General features: G+C 33.7%; 1 protein-coding gene across 1 annotated transcript in view; it reads left to right on the top strand.

Moving 5' to 3' along the window:
- The first annotated feature begins 4,283 nt into the window (after window positions 1-4,283).
- LOC114939107 (uncharacterized) overlaps window positions 4,284-24,880 on the top strand; it is a 215,468-nt gene continuing 194,871 nt past the window's right edge. The window contains exons 1-2 of the mRNA XM_085488866.1: window positions 4,284-4,535; window positions 22,506-22,542. The gene's annotated coding sequence lies outside the window, so the exon portion shown is untranslated. The remainder of the gene's footprint in view (window positions 4,536-22,505; window positions 22,543-24,880) is intronic.

Here is a 24,880-nt window from a genome sequence, read left to right as displayed (position 1 = left end):
CTACTTATATCTGCATTTAGAACATAGTAATACACTAAAAAATATTGACGTCGCAAGAGAAAATTAATTCCCAAAATTATATTGCAAGTAATGTTAAACAAATGCAAATTTATATATTTATAATTATTTATTCAATTATATATTTGTAATAATTTATTCTTTCTCTCTTTATTTGCTTTTCCAAATCATTTGTTGATCTAAATGATGACTTACAGATATATCTATAAAAATCCAAATAAAGTCTAAATACACTTTAAATTTTTTAAGATTTTATAGAATACAGTATATTTCAGGATGTCATCAACGAAGAGCTATTTGACACGAATAACAATGAGAAAATTATTAATTTTTTGATTCATCATTTACTACTTACATTATGCAAAATGGCTATATAAACGATAATATAATGAGGTATCTTCTATGCACCTATAACCGCCAGTCTCGATGCTGCTGCGGTTTACATCAAAGAGCCAAATCGCCGATGCGATATCAATATTACATGTTTCTGATATACAAGAAAATAGGAGCAAAATTGATATAAATTATGTAATAAATTATGTGTGTGTATATAATATTATTATTTATAATTATATTATATGTATGTATATAATATATATTATTAGTATAGTAATAATATTGTTTATCGTAAAATTGTACAAAACTAATCAGCTCTTATACTTTCGTTTCCTCTCGAATTTTATTCTCCCGCACACTCTGTCTCGGACAGAGCGATATTTTAATAAAACATCGCGAAAAGGCGTTAATAAGTCTGCCCTTGTTAGTTCAGATTACACGAACGTACTCTCGCGATACGTGACTCGAATTTCGCGGGCACTTGAACGCGTGGAAATGAATAAAGTACCTACGTGATTGTAACGAGGGAAAAAGGCCATGGCAAAACCCAAGATAATTCCTATACTATAAGTCCTAAAAGGAAATCTCGAATCCGCCAGGAATATAGGACCACCATTCTGCTCTTCTGTCATCCAAAAAGATGTATAGCTCGTTTTACACGGAAAGCTTTTTTTCGTGCGTTTAGATTTTTAAATACAATTTTTATACAGCGATGCTAAGCGTTAAATCGTTAATTTAATTTCTATTCTTTTAGTTAGAGAAGATATGAAATATTTAAATCACTATTCATATACGTGTAGGATAATTCTCATACGAAATGAATTAAAAACTCAAAGCATTGTGCTTGTTAAAATTGATCATATCTCTAATTCATTTTCTTTCCTCGCATTTAGACATTATTATCAGATGTTCTTCTATAGAAATAGATTTATATTCAAGAATTGATTGTATGCGAAATAGCATTTGGTTTATTTTTTGCTGATGTTTATTAAAGTGTTTTTGAGATATTTAAGTTTATTATAAGTTCTATATTATACGAAAATAAGTGTCTTATTTAATACAGTTTTGATTGAGATGTAAGAATTTGACATTTAAAACATGCAATATTTTTATATGATACACGTGAATTTATGATACATTTTAATTAATTTCATGCTATATTAAAAATTTTTTATATCTATTTATTTATTTAAATTATTTTCTATATTATTTAATATATATTATTTAAATTAATATTTAACAAAAATGTTTGCCTCATTTTTATTATAAAATAAATAATTGTAAAAATAATGTTTTTTTTTACACTCGAATAACGACATTTATTTTATCCGCATTTATTATATCAAAATATGCGTATACTGATATTGTGCTAAAATTACATTTCATCGATTGTTGCAGGATGGCATCGTGGGAAGTGTTTTAAGTTGTCTCTTCGATTCAATCCTCGAGGGAAACCTCCGTTACCGTGCGTGAGAGGGCAATCTCATCTTTAAATGCAAATAGAAGCTATTACCGACGATGTGCTCGCTCTTAATTTATTCCATAATCGGGACATTTTCGTGAAATATTTGCGTGCTCCTTCGCGGAGCATCCTTTTGTCGAGCTGACGAGGTCATAGATACATATACTTCGCGAGATAGAAGGAGAAATATAGTGTGCAATGAAAAGTGTGGTAGAAGCAGTATGGAACATGATAGACACAGAAATGGAGCCTAAACGAGAAAGCGAGAAGAGAAAAACCGAGAAGAAGAGGAATTTTAAAAAAGCAACCGACTATTAGGCAAATGACTTCAAAGGATTCTGCGGATATTGAATAATTTCAGGTATGCGTCGTCTTATGAAATATTCCCAGTTGAATATACATAACTTTAAGTCGGACCGGTTTAGCAATATCTCGCGTTTCGTCGTGAAGCAGTTATGATGAATAATTGTGGGCAGAATCATTTCGCTCGAGACAATGACTCTTCTATCTCTCGTACTACGAGAGTTTAATCTGTCTCGTCGATATGACGACTTTATTACGCGAGACGAAGCACGTGCGTCTATATTTCTCTTTAAAAATTCACGATTAATGTGTAATGGAGAAGGAATAACTTTAAATTGCACAGCAATTTCTCACAGCTGCCAGTAACGGCAAATTGTCGCGAAAATTCCAGAGAGCGTGAAATATCGCGTGTACGTCGGAGAAAGTATCCCCCGTGGAAGAACGAATTTTAGTGTCCAGAATCGAGTTATTTTTAATATAGGTCGTGTTCATAATCGTAATTTCGAAATCCGCCGCATTAGTACGGAGCAAATCATGTTTTTCAGCCGAAAGTGAAAATTAGTAAACAAAAGTCTGAAACATATATGTTAAACTAGCATATCATTTAATAGAAAATTATAAATAATTGAGAATTCTGGCTTGATTTTACATATAGTTCTAGAATTCTTTTAATAGTTTAAACAATAATAGTTCTGGCGATTAAACCAAAGAAAATATTTAAAGACAAATTAATATGTCAATTTTCCGCAGCCGTAGATATGACATATAGTATATATCATTAATTTTAGCTTACATATTTATATTGTATATGTTATAATGCGAAATAATAAGATTATTCTAATATATACGTATGTATGCATTTTATTTGTTACAGAATTGTGATACACAGTGCGATTCACGCATCGTGTCAAGAGTGCCGTGTAAAGTGTCGCGTGTCGGGAGTGCCGTGTAAAGTTTCGCGCGTTGGGAGTGCCTTATAAAGTGTCGGGTCTATCGTAATTACTCGTATTTTCGTGAGTGCTATACCAAGAGAGGAGGAGGAGGTCCAGGAAGGCATCAGACGACTGCGGGACAACTATGAGGTATATAAAATAAAAACAATTTTTCTAAACTGCATTATTTATGAGATATTAGATCATTTTCAAACTTTCAAAACCTTCTATATATGTATATATATATATATATATATACACATACATATATACATAATTTGAATATTTTGTTTTCAGATTAATGTGCTGTGTACTACAATTCTGCTATTGCACCTATCGGTGAGTGAGAAATTGTTTATTTTTTATTTTATAACATTTCTATAGTAATAATAGAAATGTATGTGAAGCGTCCTATTTCGTGAAAATAAATAATTAAAAGGTCTGGTTTGATTTTCAATAGTACTAGAATGTTCTTGATATATAGTCTAAAACTATTTTTTTCAATGTCAATTTACAACAGCTTAGTTAAAGTTTTCTTTCGTCCACTTTCACTTCTGAATTATGCATAGGATATTGGACATTCTTTATTAATTTTATTGCATGGCTCTTTCTTCACAAATTAAAATTTTTTTAAATTATTACTTTTTCTTTGTCTAATTAGGAATTGCATTTTTCAAAAATTATATTAGACGTCACGTTTGTTTAACATTTAATTTCATTAATTGATATTTACAATAAAATAATTTTTTCTAAATTTAGATACAAAATAAAACCTTGTCGCATTCTGATAATTGTGAAAAAATTCCTGACTTTTTAATTATTTATGATTAATAACTTTTATTTCCTGTATTTATATTTTTGTCAAAGACATACCTATTGATTCAAATTTCAAATTGATCAAAGAATTTTATGATGAGCGATATGAGTGACGAGCAGCGAGCAAAAGTTTCGCTATTTCAAGAATTCATAAAAAAACATCAAATTTTTATCGACGATCCGTAAAGTTGAACCATTCGTTCAAGTAACTCTGTGCGCACGCCAATAGCGTCGTCTAGCCTCCTCGCAGCTTCCGTTCCGACTCCCCTTTTGCACTCATCTTGCCGGTCGTTTCTCTCCTACACGCGCATTCTCTCAACCCCTCTTGCCCCATTTACCCTCTCCAGTACCCGTGGTTCACTTCTACTCCCGATGCTTCCACCCCCGCGAGAATATATTCAGTTCGCGAGCGATGCTCGCCGTGACCGTGCCGAAATTCTTATTGATGTTTGTTGGGTATTGTTCTTAATAGTAGACAACCGCGATAAAAAAATTAAAATCGGAGAAAAATCTTGTCGATTTTGTTGGAAATTTTGTTTACGTTCGCGTGTGGAACCGGGTACATTTACACAAATATATATACATATATAAGTCGTTCCTAGAATTCTCGTGTGCATTTTGTGAATCAATTTGGTGCTCCAAATCGGACTGCTCCATATTTGTATAAGGTGAGTGTTTTTCTCTTCCTCTCGTGAAATTTCAGAAAAGTATTATCTAATTATAAACGAACAATAAATATTCATTATATGTATTACATAATTATTATATCACAGTTAGAGAAAATTATCTATATGTTACAATATTTTTAAATCATTAATATAAAATATATTCTACGAATTTAAAAATTTTTTTTCTAATAAAATTATTTCAAAATGGTGAAATATTATAATAGTCAAGTATCAGTATTATTGATATAGAAGGATAGAAAAAGAGATGTAAATAACTTTGCATGTATAAACTGATTTGTAAACAATTTTATGCAAAAAAATATGGCAATCTGTAAAGCGAACTCGTTAGCGATACAACAACAATTGGTTCAGTAAATAAAAAGACGCAAAGCTTTACGGCATAAATACAATTATATTCGCGGTTGTTGCGGAAATAATAAGCAAATGTCAGCCGCTCTACTTTATATGCGGTTAATTTGCCATAATTGCGAACAAAAACGCGCATTTACATTTTCTCGTTTTAGGAATGGTATAATATCGCGTAGTGTCGTTTATTATTACGTGACTCGTCGCACGAACATCATATTTAATACGTGATTTGCGTGAGTTTCGTGACGGCAAAACTGTTAGAGAAGATGAAGTATGCATGTGCTCGGGAAAGAGTGACATCAGCTGTCGCGTGAAGTTTCGGCGTGTCTTCAAGACACACATTTTCACCGAAGAGCAAAGATATACCGTCTATCCGATGAAACTCACATACGCGATGCTTAATAAGAGTACAAAATGTACATTATCACACATACACAAATATATATTTAATGCCAACCTTCGCAACGCGTGCTTTATTATTATAACGGTCATTATGGACATTGGTTTATTTTAATTAGGAATATTTGAATTTAAAAAATACTAGTGTGTCTTGTGTGTGATAAAATAAAATAGCTAAAATAAAATGATTATATTAACGCCCCATATCACAAATTATAATAACAACGGCGACTTGTCGCGACAGCATTAACGAATCGCTGAAGACGGAAGAAGTAAATAAATGGAACTATCGCGAATCTCGTAATTAGCTCGTATGTAATTCGCGAGTTTCGGGATACGCGCGAGGTAACTCCAATAGGGTCTTTGACCTTAACGGGGAGAGGGTGAGAGGAGGCACTTAAATCAGCGGTATTGGATTTGTGTCTGGGCTGGGAAAATGGCACTCTTGGAAAATGAATATCTATTTTGGTTGTTGAAGAGCGATGCAGTCAGTCGTACCCCGATGGGGTAGTCTGCCGTCACAAGTGGATTTAAGGTTATTGAACTTGTTCATTGATCCCTCTCGATGCACCGGTACACGTTCATCCACCATCGGCGCCACCGCCGTCACTCTTCTCCAGTTTCTTCTCTTTGCACCTGTGATAATTCTTGATACGTGCATAAAAATGTCGAATTAATCTACGTGCGCGAAATGTCACTTTTCCGATTTGATTATCGCAGATGAGTCTGACAAGAGTGAGCGATTTGAAAGAAAATAATTCATATTTTGTGTTAAACTTTTAACAAATAATTAATGATTGCATGATTGATTCTTTTAATTAAATTATTATTTTTAAATCAGTTTTTCATATTTATTATAGGATTTTTTCAATATCAAAATATGATATGATAAAATTATATAATTAAAACTTTATTGCGGTAATTAAAATTTAGAGGATGAATTGACGGCAAAATTTGAACAGATATTTATATATCTTAAATGAATAATTTAAATTATAAGATTATAAATACACAACTGATTTAAACAATTATTTAATCAAAGTAATCAATTATGCAATTACATAATAAAATAAAAATTATTTTCCTTTGTTCACTTACTTTGTACGTCACTGCGATTATGCAACGACTAGCATACACATATATGTCTTCTCGATCTAATTTGTAGATCCAACTTCGTGTGCCGGAGGAATATCTGTACGTTCGTGTCGACTGAATGATTAACGCGGGCATCTTGATATTGGATTGACGATATTATATTCAGCAACGTGATGCTCACGTTTTATTTCTGCCAGTTTCGATCCTTGTTTAGTTTTATCTCGGGTTTAATTCGGCAACACCCTCCTCGGAGCAACGACCGTTACGATGGCGAATGTTCCACGTTTTCGTGAAGATCCACGAAGGATATACCTACAACAACGATTTATATAACGTTCTAGGAAACGTCGCGTATTATTTATATCGCACAATGTCGATCACCGGGAGACTTTACGGCGATCTGAAATATTTATTGAGAAACAAAAGTCCGAGACGTGTCTTATACGTTCGGCGACGGCAACGAGAAATACTTTTCTGTCTTTTATTTTTACGAGAAACTATCTTTCGATATCTCGCGGATCCGTGGGCCACCGCTGACAGTTTCGCCGTAGTTGTAAAGTGCGCGGTGGAAATTTTTATCGAGTTAAGCGTAGCAAGCGATACGATTTTCCGCGAGTAACACTAAAAGATATACTCACTAAATGATGCATACGAGCACGAAAACGGAGTACAATTTTATCCGCGTGCGCTTTTCCCAAACACGTTCCTGTCATCTGCACACGGCGATGTGTTTCCATACTTTTCAAACAATGGGGTGCCTCGCGTGGAAAACACGGACACGTGGTTTTAGTTTATGCGCTCGTACAACAGAGAATGTGTCTAATCTTATGAGCAAAAATGTGCTATCAAAAAGTTATGTATCGTATTATTTAAGATCAAATTTCAAAGCTAAGTATATCTTTCGCGCTTTTTTCTGTCTTTCTTCGAAGAAACGATAAATCGCGGAGATAATGTGCAGATTTCGCTGTAGGATCATCTTTACGGATGATCAGGAACAAGTGTTTTTTTTATATCCTGCATGAAAGCCCTTGCACTGTTGGCTTCTTTTGACGTTAAGCGGAGAAATCATATGGCAGATGCTCTTATAGAAATGTATCGAAATAATGATTATTTGGCTTTACTAGTCATACATTTCTATGAGGGTGGAATACCGAAATTGTTAAAAAAAAAAAAAAAGAAAAAACGAAGAGAGGAAAGATGCTTTTTTTGGACGATTTTTTCTCCCCTCTGCGTTTCTCTCTTCTGAAACACGAAAATTGAATTCGCGAAGAGACAGTGACGAGTACTCTATATACAGAACCCCGTTAATGGCCACGTTCGCTCGATATTCGCGCGTCTTGCGGCGCTTGACTTGACATAGAAGGGTAAAGTGTTCTTATACCAGGAATCTTGTTCCCCGGTGCTCGACCCTCACTGTGCATCCCCACACATCCTTTTCATGTCACGATGACGCCGACGATACACTTGACACACTGCGGCGGGCCTCTCAAAAATTCAAAGACCGCGCGCTTTCCACGATTCTCCGTCTGAATTCTGTACTGAGAACGTTTTTTCCTCGTCGCCGGCGGCGCTTCGAATTTTTCTCGGGTCTCGACCTCGGCTAATCGCGCAAAAGTCAAACGAACATCCTGCACGGAGAGGTATACTGTAACTTTTTGACGCATGCGGTATAATTACAATGCAAGCGTTACAGAACTTATAATTGTGTAAAAAATGCGTTATTGTTACAACGCATGTGTTAAAAAGTTACGGGATAGCTTTTTTTTGCTAAACATTCAAACTTTGAGGGGCAAATAAAAATGTATAATACATATAAAAATGTATATTATATGATTTTTTTCTTCTTTAAAGAAAATAGATGATTTTTTTAATATTTTGAATTTAATAAAATAATTTTTGAATTTATTCAAATACCTAAGAAAAAAATGTTAAACATATATAAGAATGGCATCCAATTTATTTGAATCAAAATATAACCGAATACTTATATGAAAAAGAAAAAGAATTATTTGGATAAAAATGATTTAGATAACTATTTGGAATAATTCAGTGTTGAGAAAAGAAAGATAAAAATAAGTATAGTATTATCGTACGATTTCGCAAGTGGTACTTGCTCCTTTAAGCGATATTTAAATAATTAAATTCAAGATCGATTTATTTAAGCGATCTGATGCTTTTTAAAGGAATTATAAATAAAGAAATTATTTATATAAATTATTATATCAAACACAACGTGAAGAAACATTGTTATGTATGGTTTTTAAGAAACGCTTGAACCATCGATTATTCTCTTGAAAATTTCTGAAAGATTGTGACTTCAGTCGATATTCTATGCTTAGATTACCGTGCTTAAATAGGTCAATCTGAGGAGACAACGTTCGTCGAGCAAAAGATGATTCAATTTGTCTCGGACTATTCGCGAAATAGATAGTTACGGGATGACTTTGAGCTTTAAAAAGGTGAATGGGGACAAGTATACAGCAATTTAATCACAAAAATTTAACATTATTAATATCTCAATTGATAAAAGAGTATTCAATTAATCAATATATTAGAATTAAAAAAAAATTATTAATAAATTTTACAGACAAAACAGAAAGATAAATATTTTATAGTAACTAGGATTATTAAAATATTTGTGTATGCCTTTGGAACAAAATTTGCGATTAAACTGTCAGAGAACAATGTGAAAAAATGTTTTATCAACTTTTTATAAAAAAAAAAAAGATAAATATGCTCTTTGTTTTATACGCACGAAGCGGATCCGATTCGTACTATTAATTTATTGACTCACCGTTTTAAACGCAAATCATCGCCACGCATGAGTCAATTTGTGGTACGTTTGCGGCCAGACGTCTGTCAAATAATGACAGTGAGCAAACACGATGGAACATAACTATTTTACAGGACCAAACTAGATATGCCCATTAATTAATCATCCTCTTGCGTCTCGTCAGTCACGTTATTCTCTCTGTCATTGGATTTTTCGATATTTTATCTTTCGTCGCAACTGACGCAGATTGTCATTCATGAGATAAACATATATTCAATATTTCGCACCATGTGTTTTTCGGATTCAATAACGTGGAGTATTTGATTTGAAATATTTAATAACGAAGAATTGATGACGCTTCGTAGTTGTTGCCTCGGCAAAGGGACATTCGAAACATCTCTCAAAATCGAAATTTACGAAAATATGGCATTAATAGTTCGACGAAGAAAGAGGAGAGATTTATGAACTTCGGTTACGGTTTGGGGCTTTTGATGCATTACTGCGTATTCGTGTTTTGCTCTTTTTGAAAATACACCGCGCACAGCTTTATAAAAACCAATAACGAAATGATTCGACCAGAATTGAGTTCCGGGCAAACTTTCACGTATACACGAGACGGGCTCGATACTGCGCCCAAGCGTCGTTCAACTCAATACTGGAACAATTCGGTTCTACGATATTACGTTTAAGCAAACTTGTATGTTCTCTTGAATCGAATAAAACCGCGAAACCGTAAATTCACTCGTGCATTAATTAAATACGAAACGTGGAGAATAGAAGAAGAAACAAACCGAACGTCATGCTTGAAAAATATTTTGTAGCCGATCCTTCTTTTAAAGGGGAAAAATTAGAAAATTTCTAATATATCTCTTCATATATCAAAATTATCCGTTTCTGTAAGAATAATAAGTTACATATATTATAAATGATATCATATATAATTTTATAATATAATTATAAATTATATTATTGAATTATATAATAATATTATATATTATATAATAACATTATAAATTATATATTATAATTATATTATATAATAATTTCTGTCACGTTTATACCTAAGGGCACGAATAGCCGGATTTCACGAATAAGGGGCGATAATGAATTTCGCGCAGAACGGGAACGTCTTCGCGAGTATCGATTTGCTATCAGTTTCTAGCAACAATAACAACAGCAACTTTGCCATCGATAATACGAACACCGTGTCCCGAAGGATATACCGTCCGTCGAGTCACGACAGGAGCGCGAGCGTAGTTGCCATTCGAACTTCCGTCATAATAAGCTTCCGCCGGCAAGATACACGTTCAGATATTTATCTAATTCGATTATAGACGACATCCGCCCGCGCATTTCGGAGGATTTCGTGCTCGCGTTGGGACAGCTAGAGATCGCAAGGCTGGATCCCCGGGTTCATTCAACCCGCCGCGTCGATCACAGCCTTAATAGCGCGGCGTACGGTACATATTTCAGAAAGTACTAGACACTGGTGTCTCCGCTAATTACCCGTCGGCAACTGCATTAATTACTGATTTATGAGATCTTGCGCTTCACGAGAGAAGTCAATGTGCGCGGAAGCTGGTTGTTGGATACTGTCAAATAACAATAATGTACACACAGGAAATGTCATAGTCGATTTCATATGATCGGTTCTCTCTTTTTCTCTCTTTCTGTCTTTCCGCGTTTTCTCATATTAATTAGAAAATTGCAGGTGCGATCGATCGAATAAATATCAATTGTAATTTACTGAATCTTTCAATTATCGCTATTAAATTAATTTTGTCAACGATAGATTCTATCAATAATTATTATTTAATATCAATAATAATGTTGCAAAATCTTTCTTCTATTATGGATAACGAGTCAATGCGAATATAAACCTAAAAGACGGTCTTGCCTCGGCAAAGGGACATTCGAAACATCTCTCAAAATCTAAATTTATGAAATATGGCATTAATAGTTCAACGAAAGAAGAGGAGAGATTTATGAACTTTGGTTACGGTTTGTGGCTTTTGATGCATTACTCTGTATTCGTGTTTTGCTCTTTTTGAAAATACACCGCGCACGCAGCTTTATAAAAACCAATAACGAAATGATTCGACCAGAATTGAGAAAGTCCGTGTAAAACCGTGCAAATTTAGAATCAGGAGTTTCCGATAGGAATAGCGTATTGACGCGACGACGAGGATTCTCCAAATATCTGTAACTGAATATATTCGCCCGATGTTGTCAATCGGCGAGCTGTCATTTAGCGAGACAGCAAAAAGGATGACAATCGATGCGGGAGAACCGGTCGGTCCAATCGACCCTGGTTCATTTGTGTTCGCGTTCAGACATTCTCGTCGCAGGAGAGAAACCGGTAATCTTCCCTCAGTGTACAGCCGTTGAAAATTCTGAGCCGTTTCACCTATCGCACGTATGACAATGAACGGAGACAGACAGAGAGAATTATACATTCGGAGAGCCAGATAGATAGATAGAGAGAGAGAGATAGAAGACGGCTATTTTTCAGCGTGGTGCTTGGAGTACCGCCAAACCCTCTTCGACGCGAAGACACTAGCGTATTCGTTCGCTTCGGTCGAAAAATCGTGCACCGCACGATGCGGTGAGCACCGTTTAAAAGCATCGGATTCGCGTTACCGAGAATGCACGTACGGGAGAGTGCCTGTTGGATGTCGATCACGACGAGATTTCCTCCGGCGGGCATTCCTGATGGAATCGCCTCAACGGTAACCGTCGCCTACGTCAGCAAAGATTAAGCTATCACCCGCGAAAAAAGTTTCAAAGTCGCAAAAAAATGAGATATGCAAGAATTTATTTTAAAAAATTTTTTGAGACGTAAATATGGTGGCGAAATAATTTTATAAAATATATATATGATTTTTTAAATATTTCTATTTTTGTTATATACAGTTACTAAAGCTAGAGTTCGAAGTAGAACTAGATATTTTTTTGATTCGCGTCTTTGACTCTTATTAGTCCCTTTTTACTAATTTTCTTCTTTTTAGAAAGAATCGGTTACAATATCTTTCAAGTATGCAGATATGTTGCTTAATTCGCAGTTTTTCTGCTTATCATAATGTTAAAAAATCGCGATAATGGCGAACTAATTTAATATCGAACGTTCAATCTGCGACTCGTTCTCGTAAGAAAAGCTGACAGACGCAGAAAAGGTGCATGCGAGAGCGCACTACCTCTCGTTGAATAATATCTTCGAGGGCTTCGAGGGATTTATTTTTCCGTTTGGTATACGTCTACTCGTGTAACTCGGTGTTACGTGCCACGTGCATGGAAAAAGAACCCACTTGTGAAGCAGCCGTAACGAGCGGTAACCCCATCCTAAACGAAGCCTTAAAGAGGAACGACGGGGTAACAAGAGGCCATGCAAAGGGGTTGAAGAGTCGCGAAACCGGAAAGGGAAGCAACGACAGACGACGAGTGACGTGGCCATTGTAGCACAAGAGTTTTCTCCACTCTCTCTTCTTGCTTCCTTTTTTCCCTTTTTTCGTTACTTGTGCACTTTTAAAACTAAGCCGCCGTTGGCTGGAACCACACCACCTGCTTCCTGATTTAAATATCATTCTTAAAGTTCTCTTACGTACAAACGGAAATTGTTAAGGATATCTAAGATCCCGAGATACTCTCCGATAGCAAACAAAATAATAAACTATTTATTACTGTTATCTCGCGAGTATTATTTGTCATTCGGGGACTTACAAAACTTAACCGAGCTTTATAAATTTATCCTCACTCCTAGTCGTTCTACGCTTTCAGGCAAGATTGAAAGTGGCGAAGGCTCATTAAGGAGTCTCTCTCCCGTCAAACTTGCAAACTGGATCCTTCGACACACACACACACATACACGCGAGACATCAGGAGGAGGGTTGGGTGCCTGGTATCAGAGCAGCATCTCCCTGCTTTCTCAATCCTCTTTTAGTTGCACAATGAGACGGGATAGGGGAGACGCGCGAGCAGGAACAAAGAAAGTGGCGGGTTCTCTTCCGCAACCTTCGCGAGGAAGCGCGGCGGGTGTCGCGCATCACCGAGGGTGCCGAGAGCACCCTCCTCTGCAGACAGGGATGCTGGGGGACGCGTCGGTCTTGCTTTTGACGTCGTGCGTACTATTACGAGTTTGATTGGTTATTTATGGGACGCGGTGGAAATTACAATCCGACCCCCGCGTTTACAAAATCGGCGATAAATCTTTTTGCCATAAACAGGCGCAATCCTCTTACGCATTGTGCTTTTAACTTGGTATGAAAATGGAGTCGTTATAGGGGCTTTCGCTCGTGAAAATTTATTACAGATTTATTCAAAAATAAATAAAAAGTGAAGGACAAAACTTGTCAACATTATGCATTATGTTTGATATTTTTTTCTGTAACGTAAATTTTCTTTCGCCGGTATTTAACATTAAAAACCATTAAAAAGTATAAGCTTATCTTTTTACACTTTTGCGCATTTATGCGGCTTGTTTTAATATTTCATTTTAATCCGCAAAAGAGCGGTCATCGGCGCGGTCGGACAAAAATACGATCTAGAGAAGGAGAGCGAAAATTTATTAGTGCATCAGTTAATCTACATAATCCCTTTAGCCGAATCGCGTAACGCGATTCCGAAAATATTACGCCAACGTCGCCTTTAGAGTGGAAACAATCCGCGCTCTGCATATCTACACACGTAGTAATACATAGTCGCGCGTGTTTACGCTCTCGAAACAATGGTTTCTGACTGGACGAGAGCGAGAGAGCCCATCGGTGTTTCACTTTGGTCGATGTGACTAGCGTGCGAATAATGGACGAGGCCTGACGAGGCTTGCGTCCCCGGAACGAAATAGCTAGGGGTTTTAAGGGAAGATTGAAATTCGTCGTGCTTCGAGTCGCAAAACGCAAACAGATCGCGTCCTCGTCTCTCCTCTGCAATTTCGCTTTGCGTGCACCTGCAGGCTGTCTTTTAACAACGTGCTTTATATACGGCCTCGAATAAATCCTGAATATTATAATTATCATATATTTTTAGCCACCGGCTGCGCTTTTTTTTTTTTTTTTACAAACGCGGCGCGATGCATTCGTTTGTAAAAATGTCGCGAGCAAGAACGACGAGGTTCGCAAATGTCCGAATTCTCAAATTCGCGGGTAAGATATATTATGAAGTAGCATCTAGAATCTAGCTATATACGACAATCGAGGGAAACGTAGCGAGAGTTTTCCAGAAAACTGGTCAGGGAATTCTCTTTAGATTGCGTGGAATATTTATAGGGGAGGATTCCGCGAAGTGAGATAAGTCAGAAAGAAAATATCAAGAGTCTTGTCTCTTGAGAAACTAAGAGAATGTGAAAAATCAATATTTTGCAGACGCGACTTTACGCGCCTGACATAAGCAATCGCGAAATATTTCCCACATTTCGAGAATAAAATCACTGTTAAAAATTCATCCTCTCTTATTACGATATACCTATATATTTCTGAACCTCTCGCTTGACTTGTAATTTTATTTTTTTATTCTCCAACTGTTTCTAAAATTTCTAGCAAATTCCTGGCCGGTATAATACGCAGGAGTAAACCGACCGAATAAAAAGGGAGCGATTTTGCCGAATATATTTTGTGGTATAAATTTTTTTTACGACGTCATGAAGTGCGTTTTATATCGCGGGACGCGGCTTTTCCTTTGTAAAATAAAATATTTAAGGCGTTCTGTGCCACATATACAACAACAATGGCTCTCGCCATTCTCCCCGGCAGCTTCATACATGCTCATCTCAATTTTCTTTCCGCGACACAATCTCTCGTCGCGTGTGCGCAATATTACGCGAATCCGCGACTCGGAACCGTACTCGGGTTATCCTCACGAGGAATTCCCGGCTCCTGAGTAGCTTCCTTTTCGTTTCCATGGTGATCCATGTAGGGCACACGCGAGCTTGGAGAGCTTATCGTGATGTATGCGATGAAGTTGCGTCCTCTCTTTTTTTTTCTTTATCTTTCTCTCTCTTCTTTCAGACGGAGCAAAACTTTATCTCCAACTTTTGCGTTCCGAACTTTCTTCGATTGTGTTTGTTGCCACATTGTATCTCCGATCGACATGGCTCGATTATTTCCGTTGATTTATTGCGTTAATTGATCGCGTCGTTTCTTGATCAAACTATTTTGTCAAATGTACGTTTCTATCCCGATTCAATTTATCGCGAGCAGACGTAATTTGATCTTATATATATTAATATGAAATTTTCATGGTTTTTAATATTTATGTAATTTCTGTCGATCAGCTTCCACGTTTATAAATGTTAGATTTATCTCTTTAAAGAGAGAAGAACACATTTAAAATATATTTCTGAAGGGTAAAAATGATCGATTTTTTAGAATTTAAATTCTTTAATTTAAATCTTTCTTAATATTGCCAGTTTCTTTTATATTCTAATTATTGCCAGTTTGGTCGGTTTATAAACACATTTTATATTTTTATTTCACTGGCGACTCATAAATTACTCGTATAACTTTCTTAATATCTTTCGTATTTTAGCGAAACGCTTACATTTTCTTTTTAATTATTGGATCTCTAATAACTATTTTTGAAAAGATAGATCGGCCACTTTACACACATACCGTGTAGTAATCTCAAACTTCTATCACGTCAAGATATAAATATCATCGAGTTAAGAGTGTATGTACAATGTATACAGTCGCAAATTGTGAAGTTTAGATCAGGAGAAAGAGGGGAAGAAGGATGGACAATACACGAAGGTCGCTTTCTACGGCACAATAAATAATTCAGGCAATTAAATATTTATCCGGCTACCTGTGAGCGGCTGTTTAGTAAATCCGGATATAAATCCTCGCGGGTCGCGCGCGAACGTGGGTGCTATATACCTACAGCATTAAACCGTGTTTTCGCGTGCAGACACTGTGCTATATAGAAACGCCGGTTGCTCTCTCCGCGAAAAAGAGAGGTTTGGTCGGATTAAATGGAGAGAGGGTCGTGAAAGCAGAAAGGACCCACCCTATACGCGCGGTATAGATCGCGTCGTGAGCGAACAAAGCGGTATTATACGAATATTTCATCGTGATAAAGACATCTCGAAGGGGATGCCTATAGCTCGAATATTTTCAAGTTATTGGGATTATCGGATCAGTAAAGCACGATTGATATTTAGTATACACTTGAAATGTCTTCCTATAACGTTGCATGAATTATATATTATTAATATTTGCTATAACAATTTTATTAATATATTAAAAATTATAATCCTCATTGTCAATATTAAAATATATTTATTAAAAGGTTTGTAAAAGCTGAAAGTTAAAATATACGAATAATATTTTATCGTGATAAAGACATCTCGAAAGGGATGCCTACAGCTCGAATATTTTCAAGTTATTGGGATTATCGGATCAGTAAAGCACGATTGATATTTAGTATACACTTGAAATGTCTTCCTATAACGTTGCATGAATTATATATTATTAATATTTGCTATAACAATTTTATTAATATATTAAAAATTATAATCCTCATTGTCAATATTAAAATATATTTATTAAAAGGTTTGCAAAAGCTGAAAGTTAAAATATACGAATAATATTTCATCGTGATAAAGACATTTCGAAAGGGATGCCTATAGCTCGAATATTTTCAAGTTATTGGGATTATCGGATCAGTAAAGCACGATTGATATTTAGTATACACTTGAAATATTTTCCTATAACGTTGCATGAATTATATATTATTAATATTTGCTATAACAATTTTATTAATATATTAAAAATTATAATCCTCATTGTCAATATTAAAATATATTTATTAAAAGGTTTGCAAAAGCTGAAAGTTAAAATATACGAATAATATTTTATCGTGATAAAGACATCTCGAAAGGGATGCCTACAGCTCGAATATTTTCAAGTTATTGGGATTATCGGATCAGTAAAGCACGATTGATATTTAGTATACACTTGAAATGTTCTCCTATAACGTTGCATGAATTATATATTATTAATATTTGCTATAACAATTTTATTAATATATTAAAATTATAATCCTCATTGTCAATATTAAAATATATTTATTAAAAGGTTTGCAAAAGCTGAAAGTTAAAATATACGAATAATATTTCATCGTGATAAAGACATTTCGAAAGGGATGCCTATAGCTCGAATATTTTCAAGTTATTGGGATTATCGGATCAGTAAAGCACGATTGATATTTAGTATACACTTGAAATATTTTCCTATAACGTTGCATGAATTATATATTATTAATATTTGCTATAACAATTTTATTAATATATTAAAATTGTAATCCTTATTGTCAGTACTAAAATTTATTTATTAAACTGTCTGCAAAAGCTGAAAGCTAAAATATAGTGATACAAATGTGTTTTCTGAGTTTTTTTCTTTTAATAAAATTTGAGATATTTTTCGAATTTAAAGAAAGATGACTAATTTAATTTTTTGTGAAAGAATAGCTCGTCTTTTAAGATTTTTAAGAAGAAAAACTAGTTTAACATAATTAAATTATTTATCTTACAACTATTTATCATTATTTAGCTTGTTCCAGTCAATGGTGCACTTTTGTTTGAGCAAGAAGTAGGCGACTAATATTATATATGTAGTTTTTCTTAGAACGATGAGTAAAAAACAAAACTGCGACACTTAAGAGAGTGGTTTTTTCAAAGGCTTTTCTTTCATCTTAAACGTCGCGCATTGCGAAAAAACCGATGGCGATTAATCAAGCCGAGAAGACCGTCATGGTGTAATTCGTCATCTACAGGATTATTAATTATTTCTGTCGGTTTTACGTTCCGCTTGTCTGCTGGAGCTCATCCATCGTTTATCTATTCTTTCGGTTTCTCACAATGAAACCTTTTTATTCTAAATAAATTAGTACAATTGATGTTTTCTTAAATACCTTTAATGAATCTTGGGAATAAATTGAAGCATTCTTGAGCAGATACGAAATGTGTCAATATTCAAGCGATAGCTTTAAAGATAAAGCTTGTCAATTACAGGCCATTTAAATGATTAAAATACAATTGTATGAATGCAGCTTGTAATTGCCAATTATAAATCTTTATATCTCCAAAAATATTGCTTCAAGTAAAAATTGTAGACACTTTTGTATTAATATTTTACAACATATTTTTATTTATATATATTACAATTTTTATATATGATTTTTGAACTATAGTATTTTATTCGCGAATTACAGAGCATTATATACATATACCTATATGTATATACCTCTTCTTCTCTACATAATATTTATATTTATTTATTGTCTCAAAATTGTAAAAAAAAATACTTTATGTTTATATATAAAATTAAAATTAAAAATATATATATGTATAATATAAATGTTCTAAAAATTAATCGTCAAGAATTAATTATTATATATTTCATTTCTTCCTTCTATTAATATCTATTATTTAAACATTTAAATAGATATTTAATAAAATAAATTATATAATTATCGAAAAGCTTTTTTGGATGGACAATGTGATAAATAAAATAAATAAAATAAAAGTATGATAAAAAATCTATTCCTTTACAAAAAAGAAAATAATTAAAAACGTTAAAATATTAATTGATACAAAGATTTTATTTTCAATATTTTAAATATGTATTGTGCAAAAAATAAAATGTAAAACATTTTATACGTATTATATGATAATTTAAAAGAGATTATCATTACAAAGATAAACGAGTGACTAAGACAAATAGCAAATCACACAAAACAGTAACAAAGTAAAGAAATTGTAATTTACCTCAGAGACATCGTTGTATCCTCTATCTCTTCTTTCTGTTTCTTGTTTATCTTTTGCTGCTCCTTCGTTCACTGCACTCACATGACTCGCACAAATACAGTTAATTATGATCGTGTGTGCACTAATCAGCAGAATACGACACTTTAATTGTGCGATATTTTGCACGACATTCCCGATATTAATCATACGCGATGCGCACTTTATTATATTGCAACAATAAAGAACAACGCGAATAGTTTATAATTAAGTTTATATGAAAATATGATCTATTCATTACTCAAAACAGCACAATCAAACGCTGCAATAATCTTACTTATTGTAAATAATATATATCTGTATTTTAGGATAATTTTTGTATTATCTCTTGAAATGTGATCGCCAAAAATATTACGAAATGCCAAACACGGTCATTCTGTACGAATAATTAGAAATTATGAAATTATATCTGCCCGATTAATTAATTCTCGCTATTGACAAGCCTCGCAAGTATATCGAGGCGACAGCTATTTATCAAAGCAAAACTTCATTATTTTACATTATATGATGAAAAATTATAAAAATGATAAACATGAATAAATATAAATTAAAATTAAAAATGAATATCTAAGAATTACAGTATTCGAAAACATAATCAGATAATTATCATTTGCCGATAATTATTTGCCAAATTTTGATAGGCTAAATCTCTCCAAATATTTAATTTAATAAATTACGCGACGATCTGTCAAACGTCAAACTTATATAATACATACAATACGCGATTTATAAAAATTAAGATACGAGATTAATAACGATTATATACCTAGTGTATTTATTCGCGATATTTTGTCATTGATTGAAAATTACAGAAATGACATCGATCTCGATAATTCTCTCATATTCACGTAATATATTATGCGAGGTTAGTGAAGATCGATTAATTATCCAAAAAATATAATTGGAATTCAAATGTATTGCAAACGTACTAAATTTCCAATGTTTAAAATAATATACATATGAAACATACATATTATTAATAAATAATCGATATAATGTTTTTGAATGATTTAAATCAAATGGCCGTCACAATCATGGTACTTTTATCGTATTGGTTATCGCTAAATTATTATTAAATTACGCCAGCTAATCGTTACTAATTATAACAATTAAAGAGCATGATCGCGTTCGGCATTTCTTGAACTTTTCACGATCGCGTTTTAAAGCATAATGCGATGGTATGTGGAACAAACTCGCGTTGCTGCCTTCTCACTCGAGTCTCGCCGCATGAATGACAAAGTCACGGAAAATTCTGTCTTGTGTTATTGGAATCTATTGTACATGCAAGAAATAGTGACGCGTCCTTGTTTATGTCAGTGGTGTGTCAGTATCACGAGACCTACTACGACGAAAAGACGTCGGAGGAGGAAAAGTGAACAAGAATTGATGCGCGAAGAGACGAAAGAATGATTATTATTCGATCAACGTTCGTGTCTATCAATAAAATTCTTGATGATCTTTGATAGAGATTCCATTCATATCTCTTATAAGTTTCGTTTTTTCTTTACGATTATTAATACACGATTCATGTGTATCATGATGATTGTTTAAAATTATTTTCCAATTAGTTGATCCTGCAATTCGTGCATATATGTGTTTCAATACGAAAATGATAGCAAATTATATTTAAATCAGCGAAAAATTCAATACACGAGAAGCAAAAGATATTTGTACCTGAACATATTTAGCGCTCTAAAATAATTATTGCTCGCAAATACCAGAGTGAAACAATTATTTACAATTCGGATTCCTATCTCTGATTTCAATGTTTCGATTCAATATTTCGCGAGAAATACTTGCCTCGATAAGTAATTGTTAAAAACCCAATACGTTTAAAAAAAATAGTCAATCGCGAGAGTTAATTAATCGTGCGAGCTGATATTTGGCGATAGAGAATAAAAGGTATAAATTATTGTTTTATTGCGATAATTATTATTAATATTGACAATCATTTTTTAAAATACTGCTTGGATCTTCAGAACATACATACATATTTTGCCTTGTGTTTTTGTTGATTTAAATGTAATTTAACAATTTCAATTTCGAGAACGCATAATAATACACGTAATAATATCGCAGATTCGAATAATATTAAAATATCTAAAAGTCATGTAATAAATATCCACATTATTAATAATTAATTGGAAACTTAAAATGTGATATATGTAGCATATTTTGTATCCATTTATTAAATTGACACATTTTGTGATGGAATCATATATGTGTTCGTCGCAGCGAGGATATTGTTTATAACGCTGGCTCTTGACCTTGTTATTATTCACGCGGTGAGATTCGAGTGAGGAATAGACAGCGACGAGACACTTTGCATATCGTTGTATTAATTATATTGTCTTCGATCTTTGAAATGCGATTATTACAATTGACGATCATCGCTCGATCAATTAATTCTTGCGATAAACAAGTGTCGTATAACAATACAGCAGGATTATATATATGACAAATTATTATTATATTATTATTAATATTATTCATTTCATGTATCGCTTAAATTCAATATATTTTTCTGGTATCAATTTAATATCTCGCATTGCCTCTATAATCGTATTTTCTCTTTAATTTTCTGAAGTATCTTTTATAGTACGCGATATCGGATCTCAAAATTCTGACGTCTCCAACGTAATACAGTTTGTGTATTCCAATCATCTCAAAACAACATATGTAACAAAGGTAGCATTATCGCAACGAGTGACGTGTGATTTTCAAACGGATCGTAATTTTCGCATTGTTTTCTTATCGATATTATGTAATAAAATGAGCGTCGAGCAAAAATGTCGTGCGATATTTATTCGTCGTATTTTGCTGATCGTAATTAACTCCGTTTTTGCGAGTGCGAGTGTAATTCATGAGGGGTGGCAAAAGATGATTAAGAGAGGAAAAGGATGAGGTTTGGAGAGATATCGGGCGAAACCAACCGGTTGAGTAAGCAATTTACAAATTAATTATTAATTGTTACTTTTGAAATTTATTGTCACAATATAGCAATCTATTTTAAATTATCGTATTATGTAACGTACCTATATAATAAAATATTCCATATTTTACTTCGAAATATTTAAAATATTTGTAATAAAATACATGAATTATTTTTTTTATACAGATACATATAACACGTCTCAATATTCTATTAAGAAATATTTTTAACTAATTTTTTATAAAAATTACATTTTTGTTTGTCATATTTTATAATATTATATTTCTAAACAAATGTTTTCTTTGTAATTTTATATACCATTTAATTTATTAAATATCTGTTTAAAAATGAATGATAAATTTATTTGCGGGTAATATAATTAAATATTAATTAATATTGTTATTAATATTATATTAATATTGTTATTAATTAATATTAATATTTGAAGCAATTAATTAATAATTAATAGTTTTCAATTATTATATTAATAATTTCAGGAAATTTGTCTTATATAGTCTTTTGTATACATATAATATAAATATTTTTTTTTACACACACACACACACACACACATGTGGAAATATATAAATCTGGAGTACTTTTATTTTACAGATCAGCATCGTGTACTCTGTTGCTGCGCACCGTACTGGTGAGTTTCGATGATTCTTCACTTTATAATCTCGTAAAATAATGAATTCACGAGAATTGAAACAGATAACGCACACATATGATTGCAAAAACAGAGATCAGTGATATTGGAGGCAATTATGCGGGCATTGTTTCTATATAATCACGAATCAATATCTCGAGGAAATTTCGCGAGAAAATGAAAGCGATCGGGAGAGATTAAACGATGGGTGGGCGAGATTCGAGATAAAAAAGGAAAGAGTAGGCGGACTCTCGCGTAACTCCGCAGCGCAGCTCGTGCGTGAGCGACGTAATAACATTTTGGGAGATAGGTTGAGGAGGCGATTCGACGAGATGGAGACGATAGCGTCGGCGAACGTAATGAGGATGCGACGAGGTAAGAGGCAATATAGGGCGTACGTTGGGGATGGGATCGCTTCCGGTGGTGCTATAGCAAAGGTAGGGCTTACAAAGGGAAAACGACGGTGCGTGGGAGCAGAAGCAAGGAGACTTCTTACGAGCTGGCCGTGCACAATCGATCATTACGTTAAGGCTCTCTCAAAGCTCCTTGACTTGACCGGTCGGTCATCGAATATCCTCCCCAGAGAGGGATGACTTTAACAAAGGGAAAGCGATAACGGCAGGTGCGGCGGCCCCGAATGACATAACGAGACGCGCGATCATCGTAGCACGTGATGCGCGTTCCGACTTTACTTGTAATTTAGATCCGAATTGAATTCGAATTTCACAGAGCTTTCACGGGGATGAATAATTCTCGTTATTGATATTCGAATAAATCGCGCAATAACTGTTAGTTTCGCGGAAAGAACGCAATGGGATGAGTAACCCGAGGCTTTGTTGAGTGCTTCGTAAATATTTCGGCGCGATATATCGAATGGGATCGAATTTTGTTTCTCAGTTATAACTTCTCTTTGCGGCTGAAGTTTATACTATGGGAAAAATAATACTACTCGTGGCAGTGTTAGATTTTTTTTACTCGAATCGTAAAGAGCTCAATCGATATTAAGCCGGTACAAAGAGATTCGCTATGGAGAAAGAGGTTTACAATAGTGAGAAGTAAATAAAAATGAATTCCCTTTGTCCTGCATGCTCGTAGATATAGCATAGAATCGTTTTGATTCGAGTGCTATCGAGGTAGATGCATTATTGCGACATCGTGAGTATCCGCGAGAGAGAGATTGTAGAGAAAATACGGATTTCGATATGTAATAAAACTTGAATTGTTTGAAGAATTTGTCATCGTGTCTGAGAAAATATATATATATAATATTAGATAATAATAGATATATGTTTTATATTTTATGGAAAAATGCGTCAACCTTACGGTAAGTGTAGCAATGTTGAATAAATTTAAAATGCAGAATTTCGTCTCGATAGTATATAATTATTATTTTCAGTTCAATTTTTAATGTAATATTTAAACATCGAATTTTTACTAAATTAATTTCTAAAAGTTTTAGAAAAGAATCGCGATTTCTGAAATTTCTTGTATGTCACATATCACATGTTATCTTCTTTGAACATTAGAATTTTGATGTATCACACATATCTATCATGCACCCTGCCTTCAGGAAGCGAATCGATGCGAGGATCTCATCTTGCGAAATTGAAATTTTCCTCGCCGAAAATGCACCGGATTTTTATCCGCACGAATGTCGGCACTCTCAATAATTTGACAGAATTTAATTCTCAAAATAAATAAATAAATAAATGTTTCAAATTTTTTAAAAAATCCTTTATCACAGAGCTTTTAAATTTTTCGTAAATCTCGAGTTTCGAAGCTTTCAGTAAAAGATTAAGCTCTTTCCATCATTGACATTGTTTGAAAAATTTTACTAGAATTTGATAAATTTCAAAAATTTTTATGTTTTATTAATTTTAAATTTTACACGAGCGTTGATTCGTATTTTTATTGTTTTAAAAAATTTTGTTACAAAACAGTTTTTTAGAACTCGTGGATGGTTAACATAGATAACCAAATTGTTGGCTTTGAACTAGAACAGCTAATACGATTTAAATTGAGTATGCAATAAATGCGAATACCTTGTTACATGCATCCGTGAGCTTTGAATGTGTAATTCGAGACTGATTAACGTGCTCTGTCGTTATGTTCCCACTTGAAAACTCTCTTGAGCAATTGACCAGATATTCGATTATTGGCATTGCTCCATTTGTGCTTCGATTAGACGTATTATAGTTGTACTGTCATCGGTTTCACATCCCATTATTGCTTATATCAATGACATTAAGTACAATTTTACATTTCACTTTATTATTCATTTAGAATTATCGGTTTATATGTCGGACAAAGTTCTTCAGTATTCACCCTTGTTATAAAA

This window comes from Nylanderia fulva, unplaced genomic scaffold (assembly GCF_048542155.1).
Source record: "Nylanderia fulva isolate GAGA-0341 unplaced genomic scaffold, ASM4854215v1 Scaffold1, whole genome shotgun sequence".
Classification (NCBI taxonomy): Eukaryota; Metazoa; Arthropoda; class Insecta; order Hymenoptera; family Formicidae; genus Nylanderia; species Nylanderia fulva.
The sequence above is the reverse complement of the archived record's forward strand: the minus strand, read 5'-3'. Positions and strand labels throughout refer to the sequence as shown.